We start from the raw sequence: 858 nt of genomic DNA, 5'->3' as shown, positions 1-858 counted from the left end.
CCCCCGAAACAAAGGTCATAGTATTCTTGTCCATTACAGAATGCATTCTAGCATAAAAGTGATATGAATTCACCTGAGATTGATTTTTGAACATGGAATCAGGAAGAAGAAAATCATAGCAAATGGCGAGGAGAAAGGAAAATTTATCTAAAGAAGATAGAGAAAGACATAGCAGTAAATGCCTGTGATCCCCTCTAGGAGACATACAAAACAACAACTCAACAGAATGATAGTGACGATCATTAATCCTAGCCCTTTTAAAAAAAAAATAGTAGAGGGTTTTACGATGCTTGCAACTGCATAAGGTCATATGAGCGCCAAAGGGTGGGTGTCAACAGAGAAATCTTTACAGGGAATCAGACTTAGACTGTTCACCTCTCTAGCTTCAACAGCACAAGGTCTGCTTCGACTATCAAGGCACCCCGGAAATAGCAGGTCATAAGAGAGTGACAAACATACAAAAGAAGTAGAGGAAAATGACAATAGTAAGGATCAGGAAAGAAAAAGAAGCAGTTCCCTGTTGTAGATCAGGCATAGTTATGAGCGTGACACGAGTCAGCCCATTTACAATTTTACTACGCTTGAACGAGAAATGTCCCTCCTTTGGGAATGGCCTAAAGACACTATTGTCAGTGGCACTGCCCCTTGGGGTAAATTCTCGCCTTGCGCTCGCTGCAACTGGCATTTCCTGGTATGTACAGGACCGAACAACCACATGAGTCAGCATCACAAGACAGAAAACATAAATAAATACAGTACAGATACTATTGTTTGTTAGTTAGTAGTATAAGGTTTTACGGCGCTCGCAACTGCTAAGGTCATATGAGCGCGCGAAACACAAGTTGTTCACTTCTGCGA

At 41.4% G+C, this 858-nt stretch overlaps 1 protein-coding gene across 4 annotated transcripts in view; it reads right to left on the bottom strand.

Annotated features, from left to right (window-relative positions):
* The window catches only part of LOC101858987 (ubiquitin domain-containing protein UBFD1), a 17383-nt gene that overhangs the window by 8771 nt on the left and 7754 nt on the right, over positions 1–858 (bottom strand). The gene's annotated exons all lie outside the window — the stretch shown is intronic.

Source organism: Aplysia californica, unplaced genomic scaffold, assembly GCF_000002075.1.
Source record: "Aplysia californica isolate F4 #8 unplaced genomic scaffold, AplCal3.0 scaffold00013, whole genome shotgun sequence".
In the NCBI taxonomy this organism is placed as follows: domain Eukaryota; kingdom Metazoa; phylum Mollusca; class Gastropoda; order Aplysiida; family Aplysiidae; genus Aplysia; species Aplysia californica.
Note: the sequence above shows the minus strand (reverse complement) of the source record. Positions and strands in the feature narration are given on the sequence as shown.